Below are 12,356 nucleotides of genomic sequence, written 5' to 3'. Positions count from 1 at the left end.
GTTCCTATAGTAAGATTAGCAGGCGAGTCGAACTCAAGTAGGAGAATTGTTAACTGTTCAATAAATGTGTTAAACCTATCTCCAAGTCTGCACCTTCCTTTGTCAGAGTGTAAATCAAGGAAGCAGCTTATGCTACATGAAGAAGCATAACACAACAGATGGGAGGTGGGTTCACGTGATGGACTGGGCTGTGTTCACGACTCTCTGTTGTTTCTTACGATCTTGAGCCGAGCAGTTGCCATGCCAGGCTGTGATGCAGTCAGATAGGATGCTTTCTATGGTGCATCTGTAAAAAATTGGGAAGGGTCAGTGTGGGCATGAAGAATTTGCTTAGTTGCCTGAGGACGTGTAGGCGCTGTTGTGCTTTCTTGGCCGTAGCATCGATGTGGGTGGGTCAGGACAGATAGTTGGTGATGTGCACACCTGGGAATTTGAAGCTGTCAACCATCTCCACCGCAGCCCCATTGATGCAAACAGGGGTGTGTCCGCCGAGGCGACCTTCTGCTTTAAACGGCTTGGAACCAGACGGCAGCACAGTGGAGGATCTGCCTCCCTCCCCGCCAATTCCGGGGGCTCACTTTGTCATGCTGCACTTGCACTGACTCAGAAAAGGCAACCCAGGATTCATGCGCAACATGAAAGTCTGGCCATGTGCTTCCAGCTTCTGAAAAGGGCGCAGATGTGGCATCCACTTGGCTTGTTAACTGCTCGCTACGCAGCAGATACCACGGAAATTACTCAAAATCTATGGACCTCCTACATTCTGTTCATTCCTGCCGTTTCAAGTTGGGGCAAAGGCATCAGAGGGAAGTAGCAGAGTTTCGGCGATGAACAGAGCCAGGGATATTGCCTAATGAACCAGCCTTCCAGGGAACTCAGCATTGAAGATCTATCGTCTCCTTTTATACATAAACAAATTGCCCACGGTGAGCTGAGAACTTAATGAGCAAATCTACAAGCGATGACAAGTTTTCAAAGAAACAATGTAAATCCTGCACAAAAGACAAACACGTCGCCTGTGCAGTGGAGCAAGATTGGTGACCACGTGACGCAAGAATCATAGAATCCCTGCAGTGCAGAAGGAGGCTATTCAGCCCATCGAGTCTGCACTGACCCTTAAGGTGCGAGGGGTAAAGTTCAGAGGAAATGTGCGAGGTGTCATAATATACATCAGTATATCATGGTGCAGACACACACTGATGGACACACACAGGGACCAATCAACATGCACAAACACCGCGGCCAATCACCAGTTAGAATACACACACTATAAAGGCAGAGGGCACCACGGTTCCCGCTCATTCTGGGTGCTGCCTTTCAGTGTAACAAGAACTCATCCAGCCCAGCACAGACTCCCAACACGTGCTGAGAGAATCAACTGGTTCGGACAAGGCTTAGGTCTCTAGTTTAAGTTAGCATCATTTAGACCCACAGTCATCGTGTGTTAGTTAGTGAGAAGTAGTTAATAAAAATTGAGTTGAACCTTCACCAGTGTTGGAAGTGTCTGTTCATCTCTCAAGCCTACACAAGCCAACACATCATGATACCAGGAGTTGATGAATGCTCGCACTTCTGAGACCTACCCTTCAGTGATCTGCCTTCCACCAGTCTCCAGCCATCCTACAGAATGGACTCCGTTCGCCCGCCGCCGCCTCTCCACATTGCAGGGAACCTGGGAACCTTTTTTTACACAGAGGGTGGTGAGTGCCTGGAACACGCTGCCAGGAGGAGGTGGTGGAAGCAGATACCATTGCGCAGCTTAAGAGGCATCTTGACGAATCCATGAATAGGATGGGAAGGCAGAGATATGGACCCCGGAAGTGCGGAAGGTTTTAGTTTAGGCGGGCATCATGATGGGCGCAGGCTTGGAGGGCTGAAGGGCCTGTTCCTGTGCTGCACATTTCTATGAACGAGAAACCTATCTAGGTCCACGCCCCCGTCCCTAACCCCACGCCCCCGTCCCTAACCCCACAACCCCACCTAACCTGCACAACTTTGGACACTAAGGGGAACTTTAGCGCGGCCAATCCACCTAGCCCACAGAGCTTTGGGCTGCGGGGGGAAACCGGAGCACCCGGAGGGAACCCACGCCGACACGGGGAGAGCGTGCAGACTCCACACAGACAGTCACCCGAGGCTGGAATCGAACCTGGGTCCCTGGCGCTGTGAGGCAGCAGTGCTAACTACTCTGCCACCGTGCCGACCAGCATGAAAGCCAAATGTTTACTTGTGTCCAGAACAAGCAGGGGGGTGGGGGAGAGGGGGGGCGGGTGGGTCGGGACGGGGGGGGGGTGGGGGGGGGGGGGGGGTGCAGGGTGAGCTCCTACAGGAGCGAAAGCAGGAAACTTTTTTCTTTCACGGATAGCAAAGTGAAAATGTGGAATCCTCTCGCCTAAAGGTTGCAACTGCTGGGTGTCAACTGAGCTACTCAAGACTAAAATTAGCGGGTACTTAAGTTTGGAAGGTACACAGGAACAAGAGTAGGCCATTCAGCCCATCGAGCCTGCTCCACCATTCAATGCGATCGTGACTAATCGGACACTTCACACTATCCCCAAACTATCCCCATAACCCTCTTTGTTATTGTCAATCAGAACTCTATCAATCTCTGCTTTAAACATGCTCTTTTTTTAATATAAATTTAGAGTACCCAATTATTTTTTCCACTTAAGGGGCAATTTAGTGTGGCCAATCCACCTGCTCTGCACATTTTTGGGTTGTGGGGGTGAAACCCACGCAGACACGGGGAGAATGTGCAAACTCCACACGGACAGTGACCCAGAGCCGGGATCGAACCTGGGACCTCGGCGCCGTGAGGCGACAATGCTAACCACTGAGCCACCGTGTTGCCTCCTTTAAACATACTCAACGACCGAGCTTCCGGAACCCTCTGGGATAGAGAATTCCCAAGACTCACAACCCTCCGCGGAAAGAGATTTCTCCTCACCTCAGTCCCGAGTGGCTTCCCCCGTATTTTGAAATTGGTTCCCCTGGTTCTAGACTCCCCCTCCCCAGCCCAGGGCAACATCCCACCTGCATCCACCCATATCTATTCCTTTTTAAGTATTTCGTAGTTTTCAGTGAAATCACCTCCCATTCTTCAAAACTAGAGAATGGAGGCCCAGTTTCCCAATCTCTCTCCATGGGACAGTTTGCCATCCCAGTGCAAGTCAGGTGAATCATCGATGCTCTACCTCTGTGGCAGTGTTTTTCAAACTCTTTCTCCGGGGACCCATTGTTACCAACCGGCCAACCTTCGCGACACACGCCGGCCGACCTTCGCAACCCACGCCGGCCGACCTACGCGACCCACACCGGCCAACCTTCGCGACCCACGCCGGCCGACCTTCGCGACCCACGCCGGCCAACCTTCGTGGCCCACGCCGGCCGACCTTCGCAACCCACGCCGGCCGACCTTCGCGACCTACGCCGACCAACCTTCGCGACCCACGCCGGCCGACCTTCGCGACCCACACACACTGGCAAACCTTTGCGACCCACACCGGCCGACCTTCGCGACCCACACCGGCCGACCTTCGCGACCCACACCGGCCGACCTTCGCGACCCACACCGGCCGACCTTCGCGACCCACGCCGGCCGACCTGCTCAACTCACCATTTTCTCTTACCTTGTTTGTTGTTGAGAAAAATGGAGGAAATGGTTTTGGGTCCCTTTGTCCCGCCAAACTTGGAAATAAACGGCTGCGATCATATTAAAAAAAAATGCGGCCACACTGCACATGCATGCCCGATTATCGGTGTGCATGCGCAGATTCGCATGCACACCGATGATTGGGCACGCATGCGCAGTGTGGCCGAATTTTTTAAAATCTGTTCCTGGCCATTTTGAAAGCCGCTCGCAGGCGGCATTATTAAAAGCCGGCTGCTGCAGCTGTTGCGCGCGGATTTACACGATCGGGAGCGCCGGGACGGACGGCTCCGCGACCCTCCCGACACCCGCCCGTGACCCACCCGCGGGTCTCGCCCCTGAATTTGACAATGCCTGGCTCTATGACTCTAATGTCCTTTCTGAGGTAAGGGGACCAAAACTGCAGACGGAGCTCCAGGTGCGGCCTAACCAAACTCCTATAGAATTGAATCAAGACTTCGCTACTCCTGTACTCAAACCCTCTTGGGATAAAGGCCAGCATTCCATCCGGTCTCTTGGAGCACAAACCAGTGGCGATTTACTACCCCTTGCCAGGGAAATGTATGCATGGTGGTATTTACGAGGGATTCCGTCGCGAATTCCGCTATCGGGACACCATTCAACTCCACTGACCCGACTTATCCCCTTGATTTCCTTACTGATTAAAAATCCGCCTATCTCACCCTTGAATATACAAATGTAAGAGTTTTCTGATGAAAGGTCACCGCCTGAAATGTTGACGGGATTCTCCGTTGCCCCGGACGCCAGTTTCTCGGCGCCGCGGCGATCGCTGGAGATGGAATTCTCTGCTCTCGTCGCTTGCCAATGGGATTTCTCAGTGAGGCCACCCCATGCGGCCGGGAAACCCGTGGGCGGGGGTGCCCTGCCGGCGGGAACAGAGAAACCCAACTCTGTCAGCTGCCGTTTCAGCTGAGGTTTTCCGGCATTTTCCGGGTTTATTTCCGATGACCACCATCGACGGTCTCCTGCTTTTGGACTCCAACGGGCGGTTGGGGGGGAGGTTTAATATTTCCTGTTTTCCAATGGGAGGTGGGGCAAGGGGAGGATGGCACGGTAGCACAGTGGTTAGCACTGTTACTTCACAGCGCCGGGGTACCAGGTTCGCTTCCCGGCTTGGGGTCACTGTCTGTGCTGAGTCTGCAAGTTCTCCCCGTGTCTGTGTGGATTTCCTCCGGGTGCTCTGGTTTCCTCCCACAAGTCCCGAAAGACGTGCTTGTTGGGTGAATTGGACATTCTGAATTCTTCATCAGTGTACCCGAACAGGCGCCGGAATGTGGTGACGAGGGGATTTTCACAGTAACATCACTGCAGTGTTAATATCAGCCTACTTGTAACAACAATAAAGATGACTAATTTGCCCCAGGCGCCAGGGAAAGGGCCCACATGCCCTGTTAACTCCGATTGTGCCCTACGGTGTGCCCGTAATACCCAAGCAGACGCAGAAAGATTGTCACTGAGATTCCTAGATAGAGACGACGGCAGATGTTCGGCAATTCGAGAAAACAAATCCACAGCGAGCTTTGATTCTCTTCTTAAGTCTGCCACCTTAAGACATACTATTGCCCGGACAGATTGAGTCAGACATCAGTTCCTGCACAGAGACATTAATTGGCCCAGATGTGCATAGCATGTCGCAATTCACACAAACTAATGAGCTGGGTAAAAGTGTATGAAGCGAGATTCTGTTTGAGGAGACCAAAATATGAACGCGAGCTCTGAAATTAGCGCTCATTATTCCAGTGCAGGCGGCAGGGTGAGGGGCGGGGGGGGTGGGGGGGGGGGGGGTTCAAAGGTTAATCGGTCCCCTGTTTTCTCCGAGAAGTTGGACGTGAACCCGTTGTCCGAACACAGAGGGAGAGGATGAGGGCCTGAGAGGGAAAATGAGAGGCGACAGGGTGATCAGGAAAAGTGGGTGGGGGGAGGGGGGGGGGGGGGGGAGAGCCGGGTCGAGCCGGGGAGCGAAGATTGTTTTTCTTTTCCAAAAAATAAAGCAAATGGCGAGGACTGAGGGTACTGACTTTTTAGCAGCGAGTAACTGTGCAGAATGTCAGCAGCTGTCACCATCTCAATGTCTGTAAGCTCTTTGAGAGGCCCAGTAAATTCCCCTAACGAGACTTTAGGCTAACAATCTTCCTGTTCTGTGCGGCGTGCTGCACCGACTTTCTTAGCCTAATTAAAAAGATTGCTTCCCTTTCTTCTGGGACTTGGCTTTTATAACGATCGGGGAATGGAGAGCTGGAGACTCTCAATCATCCAAACACGCCGGGCAGAAGGTGTCTTCAGCATTCGGCGCTGCCCCAAAACCCGGCTCGCCGGTGCCCGGTTTCTCAGGGCCGCGGACCTGCCTCCAAAATGCCGCCCGCCTGCCCGCCGTGCAGCTGCACACATTTGTGGCTTGAGCCACGGCCGATGTCAATTTGGTGAGGGTCTTCGCATGTAAAGAAGACGCAGAGTGCACGGATCAGAGAACCATAGACCCAGAGAAAAGTTGCAGGGCGAAAGGAGGCCGTTCGGCCCATCTGATTGAATGGCGGAGCAGGCGTGAAGGGTTGATTGCCTACTTCTGCTCCTAATTCCTATGCTCCTATGTTCCTATCTTGTCCACCTCAGGCCTAGAACACCCGGCTGCCCTTTCTAATCCTACCTTCCCGCACCCATCGCCTTATGATGTCACGTTCATTAGACACAAGCACTTTCATTTATGAACACAGCTAACGCACTCTCTTGCTCTTGCACAACAACACATGATCATCAGTAGGAAGCCCCCCCCCCCTCCCCCCACCAACGCTATTTGAAGGGATCCATCAATTAATTGTAGGTTAGTTGCCGGTTGATTTCTCATGATTGTTCCTGTAATTGCGGAAATGTTTGATGGTCTTCAGAGTTGTTTAAAGTTGCTGAAGTCTACCGGGAGTGGTATGGTACACCTATAAGAGCTTTTTCCTGAATTCATTTGCTCCGGGACGTGGTGTACAGCATGACAAAGAAGAAACAGAGGTGACACAGAGTGCGACAGGTTGCTGGAAGAGGGAGGAGGAAGCGGGAAAGCTGCACACAGGGTCATTGAAGGAACAATTTTCCTACCTCAAACTCATTGAGGAACAATGGGTGGGAGTTTTCACTCATGCTTGCCCCAGGATCGGGACCCCCCCCCCCCCCCCCCCCCCCCCCGGGGTCAATGGACCTTTCAATGGGTCCGTGAAATTTTCTGTCCCTCCTGCAACAATTCCCGTGGCGAGCGAGACCCGGAGGATTTAACCAAATGTGTCTGCCACATTGAAATCTGTCACCTGCTGCAACCCATAGCTGCAATCTGAGAATCGGGCAAGGGTGGCATTGTCATTAGCTGTGAAGGTCGTCAGGGTCATGAGCCACCTGGCTCCTCTCCGGGATGAAGCAGGCGATATTCGCAACATCTTCCGGCTTGCCATTCCGGTGTTACAGAAGGGTAATCAGTAAGGCTTTGTATTCCGAGATCCGAATATGTCACATCTTCTCTTGCCCGAAAGAATCAAATGAAGCCAGCACCCGGTGTCGAGAAGATTACCGGCTCCCCCAGTGTCCCTGGCAGCACGCACATCACTTTGCCGAGGCTGCATGTCAACTTTCAGAGATGTACCCCAGCCACGGGGAATTCCACCCCTTCAGCATCCCGCTGACGTGCAAACCCGCGTGCCCAAGATGTCGGTCAGAGCCTGGCCTCCTGTCAACAGTCACGTCTTCATTCTGTGCCCGTCCCCTGGTCCATCTGCTTGTGAGCCACAGCTTTTGAGCGGCGCAGTATCATAGTGGTTAGCACTGTTGCTTCACAGCTCCAGGGTCCCAGGTTCAATTTCCGGCTTTGCTCACTGTCTGCGAGGAGTCTACACGTTCTCCCCGTGTCTGCGTGGGTTTCCTCCGGGTGCTCCGGTTTCCTCCCACAAGTCCCGAAAGACGCGCTATTAGGTGGATTGCACATTCTGAATTCTCCCTCTGTGTACCCGAACAGGCGCCGGAATGTGGCGACTAGGGGCTTTTCACAGTAACTTCATTGCAGTGTTAATGTAAGCCTACTTTTGACAACAAAGGTTATTTTTAAAAAAGACACCAAACCAGACGGTGGCTACTGGGTCTCCACCCCATCAACAAGAGAGCTTGCATTCCATGAGCCCCACGGGGAAATCAATCGGATCAACCCTATTAATCTCATGAGGATTATTGCGGAAGTCACACGAGCAAGGCAGTCCACTCACGTGAGGAACTGTAGCATATTCATAATTCTTAAGTTATTACCCAAGAGTTAATGTACTGATTGGGTTAAATGAACTTATTGCAGCTGGTGCTGTGCACGTTCATTCGTTGACTCAACCATGTCCTTCAAATGGATCAGTATTGGAAGTGTATGGACGGAGTTCCAGGGAGTGGGACTAGGTGAATCATTCGCGCCGAGAGCTGGCATGAACGTGATGGGTCAAATGGCCACTTTGTGTGCTGTAACTATTATGTGGGTGGAACTCTCCCCCATGGGGCAGTATGGTAGCATTGTGGATAGCACAATTGCTTCACAGCTCCAGGGTCCCAGGTTCGATTCCGGCTTGGGTCACTGTCTGTGCGGAGTCTGCACATCCTCCCCGTTTGTGCGTGGGTTTCCTCCGGGTGCTCCGGTTTCCTCCCACAGTCCAAAGATGTGCAGGTTAGGTGGATTGGACATGATAAATTGCCCTTAGTGTCCAAAATTGCCCTTAGTGTTGGGTGGGGTTACTGGGTTATGGGGATAGGGTGGAGGTGTTGACCTTGGGTAGGGTGCTCTTTCCAAGAGCCGGTGCAGACTCGATGGGCCGAATGGCCTCCTTCTGCAATGTAAATTCCATGAAATGATCTATCCCGCCTGTGGCAGGTTTGGGGGCGGGTTGGAACAAAGAATCAAGAAAGTCGGAAACTAGCTGGCGCAAAAACACTTTCCGATTCTCCCAGTGAAGGGTTACTGGCTGAACGGATCTCCCACTGCCTGGTGAGCACCATTTGCATCTCAAGAAAGCTTATCAGAACAGCTGTTGTCAAAACCTTGTCAGGCCCTCCAATCTCACGTCATGCCAGCGGGAAATCACGTCAACACCAAAACTTTGAAAAAGTGTGACGTGCACAAGACGGTCCTCAGTTCACTTGAGACTTTGAGGTCAGTGCAACATACACAACCTTCCTACGCTGCGCCGCTCCTTTTGTGACGAGTGCCACTCTGCTGGGGCAGGCCCAGCCGTTCATGCCTCCAGCTCCATGGTCTTTATGGACAGCGCTGCGTTGCAGGGCTCATGAACCCTCGACTCCAACGTACCCAAATTCGACCAGGGATTGGGTGCGAGGTGAGGAATCGCAGGCAAAGACAAGGAGGATATTGTGGAAGAAGGACTAGGCAAAGGCAGGGTTGATTGGAAGGGGAGCTCAACAGGGAGGACGGTGGAATAGCAGTGGCAGGGGTCTTTGGAGGTTATTCGGGATTGTGCAACAGAAATTCATCCCAAGGAGGAGGAAACATGCAAAGGGGAGGACAAGGCAACCATGGTTGATAAGGGAAGTCAGGGGCAGCATAAAAGCAAAATAAATTGTATACAAAGTGGCGAGGATTAGTGGGAAGCCAGAGGATTGGGAAGCTTTTAAAAGCGAGCAGAGGACAACAAAAAAACAATAAGGGGGGAGAAGATGAAATATGTAAGCTAGCAAGTAATATAAAAGAAGGTGGGAAGAGTTTTATCGATATATAAAAGGTAAGAGATAGGCAAGAATAGATATTGTACCACTGGATAATGAGGCTGGAGAAGTAGTAATAGGAAACAGAAAAATGGCATAAGAACTGAATAGACACTTTGCATTAGTCTTCACGGTGGAAGACACCAGTGGCATACCAGAACTTCAAGAGAGTCAGGGGGCAGAGGTGAGCATAGAGGCTATCATTAAGGAGAAGATGCTGGGGAAGCTGAAAGATCTGAAGGTGGATAAACCACCCGAGCCGGCAGGATTACTCGCCAACATTCTGAAGGAGATAACTGAGGATATTGTGGAGGCATTGGTGATGAACGTTCAGGAAACACTGGAGTCAGGAAGGGTCCCAGAGGACTGGGAAATGGATAATGTAACACCCGGTTAAGAAGGGAGGGAGACAGAAGCCTGACTTCGGTCTTTGGCACGACTTTGGATCCAATATTAAGAATGAGATTACAGAGTACTTAGAAGTGCATGGTTAAAATAGGACTGAGTCAGCAAGGCTTCGTCAAGGAGAGGTAGTGCCTATTAAATCTGTTAGAATTCTTTGAGGAGGTAACAAGAAAGTTAGACAAAGGAGAGCCAGTGGACGTGATCTATTTGGATTTGATAAGATGCCGTATATGCTACTAAATAAGATGGGACAGGGTACTGGCATGGATAAAGGATTGGCTGACTTGTAGAAGGCAGAGAGTGGGGATAAAGAGGTCTTTTTAGGGATGGGAGCTGATGGCTGGTTGTGTTCTGCAGTGGTCTGTGCTGGGACCACATCTATTCGCGATACATATTAACGATCTGGAAAAAGGAACCGAAGGCACTGTTGCTAAGTTTGCAGCTGTTACAAAGACGTGTAGAGGGACAGGTAGTATTGAGGCAGTGGGGGGACTGCAGAATGACTTGGACAGGCTAGGAGAGTGGGCAAAGAAGTGGCCGATGGAATATAATGTGAAAAAGAGTGAGGTTATGCACATTGGTAGGAAGAATGGAGGCATAGGCTATTTTCTAATTGAGGAAACACTTCAGAAGTCTGAAGCACAAAAGGACTTAGGAGTCCTAGTCCAGGATTTCCTTAAGGTTAATGTCTTGTTATGCTCTTGATGTAGCATAAGCTGCTTCCTTGATGTGCTCTCTGACAAAGGAAGGTTCAGACGTGGAGATAGCTTCAACACGTTTATTGAACTATTAACAATTCTCCTACTTGGATTCGACTCTACTGTTAATCCTTCTATAGCTACTCAGACTGACGAACCAGTCTGCTACAATCCACATGGTGGGTGTGATGTTCAATCAACCCTGTGTCTGTACTCACTGAGTGTCTCCACTGGAAAGAGGAAGATCATGTGTGCTGTGTCCTTTATATATTGGTTGGTGTAATGCCCCCCTGTGGTAGTGTCACCTCTGTGTGTATCGTGAATGCCCATTGGTCGTGTCCTATCTTACTGACCTATTGGTTGAATGTCTGTGTGCCATGTCTCTGGTGCTCCTCTAGTATCTAGCTAGTCTACGTGTACTTACATTAACCCCTTGTGTATTTACAGTGATGCATATCACCACAGTTAACATGCAGGTTCAGTTGGTAGTTACGAAGGCAAATGCAATGACAACATTTATTTTGAGAGGGCTAAACTACAAGAGCAGGTATATACTGTTGAGGATGTATGAGGCTCTGGTCAGACCACATCTGTAATATTCCTTCTAAGGAAGGATGTGCTGACCTTGGAAAGGGTCCAGAGGAGGTTCACAAGAATGAGCCATGGAATGAAGAGCTTGTCGTATGAGGAATTGTTGAGGACTCTGGGTCTGTACTCGTTGGAGTTTCGAAGGATAAGGGGGGATCTTATTGAAACTTATAGGATACTGAGAGGCCTGGATAGAGTGGACATGGAGAGGACGTTTCCACTCGTCGGAAAATCTAGTATCCGAGGCCACAGCCTCAGACTGAAGGGACGATCCTTTAAAACAGAGAGGAGGAGGAATTTCTTCAGCCAGAGGGTGGTGAATCAGTGGAGCTCTTTGCCGCAGAAGGCTGTGGAGGCCAAATCGCTGAGTGTCTTTAAGACAGGGATAGACAGGTTCTGGATTAATAAGGGGATCAGGGGTTACGGGGAGAAGGCAGGAGAATGGAGATGAGAAACATATCAGCCATGATCGAATAGCGGAGCAGACTCGATGGGCCGAGAGGCCTAATTCTGCTCCTATGTCTTAAGGTTTTATGGGTGGAAAAGCCTGTGGGCACAGTGCCATGATTGTATTGAATGGCAGAGCGGGCTTGAATGGCCGGATTGCCCACCCCCGCCCCTAGTTCTTATGTTGTTGTGTTCTATGCCCCCTAGTCCTCGGCAGAAATAGTTTGTCTATGTCTAGCTTAACTGTTCCTCTTTAGAATGTGAAGAAAGCTCGAGGGGCCATCCAGCCTACTTATCTACCGCTGTGTTTCTCGTGTTCATCTCAACTGCATTTCCTTACAGCCTAATGTAAATGCTTCAATCAGGCTGTCTGTTTACATGTTGTGTGCATATCCTGGGCAGTAAAACTTTTAATCCTTCCTCGCAAACGGCACCAGACTTGATAAATCAGCCCATTCCCCCTGCTCCATGTCACTGGGTACACTGTGCGAAGCCGAAAGTGGCACCCGAATGGCTTCTGGAACAACTGGATGATTATGCAATAAATCCCCCAGGCCGCCAGCAACGGCAGCCGAGCAACGTGTGGAAACCCAGGATTTCGCATCTGTCTCTTTTTTTTTTTCCTTCTGCAGCTCTTTGCTGTCTCTGGAGATTCACGACGGCAATGGAGAAAAATAGACAATTACTCAGAGGCTGCTGTTGTCTGAAGCCATGAATGCCAAGCATTTGTAGCAGCCGAGGGAAGTGTCGCTGCTTCAAGTCATATCTGTGAATAGTTGCCTTTGCCACTGGTGGGCGCGCTGTTTTCTTATTAATGGGGGCTA

This window comes from Scyliorhinus canicula, chromosome 23 (genome assembly GCF_902713615.1).
Source record: "Scyliorhinus canicula chromosome 23, sScyCan1.1, whole genome shotgun sequence".
Classification (NCBI taxonomy): Eukaryota; Metazoa; Chordata; class Chondrichthyes; order Carcharhiniformes; family Scyliorhinidae; genus Scyliorhinus; species Scyliorhinus canicula.
Note: the sequence above shows the minus strand (reverse complement) of the source record.